Source organism: Ananas comosus, linkage group 3, assembly GCF_001540865.1.
Source record: "Ananas comosus cultivar F153 linkage group 3, ASM154086v1, whole genome shotgun sequence".
Classification (NCBI taxonomy): Eukaryota; Viridiplantae; Streptophyta; class Magnoliopsida; order Poales; family Bromeliaceae; genus Ananas; species Ananas comosus.
Genome location: NC_033623.1, coordinates 12,471,977 through 12,472,257, shown reverse-complemented (window position 1 = coordinate 12,472,257; position 281 = coordinate 12,471,977).

The following is a 281-nucleotide window of genomic DNA, read 5'->3' as shown; positions in this document are numbered from 1 at the left end:
ATATATATATATATATATATATATATATATATATATATATAAAATTCTTTTTTATTTTTAGAAAAAAACTTTAAAAACCATTCATATGGTTTCGCACTTTCTCACTTTAGTACCATATGGTTTAAAGTGTCTCAATTTTGTGCCCTATAGTTTCATTTTTCTCTTTTTGACAGCTTTTTTGTTAATATTTTATTAAATTATATACAAAAAACTTCAGATATCCATATAAATTTATCGAATATTCATATTAGTACCCTTTAATTTTTAACTTTATCGTTAGT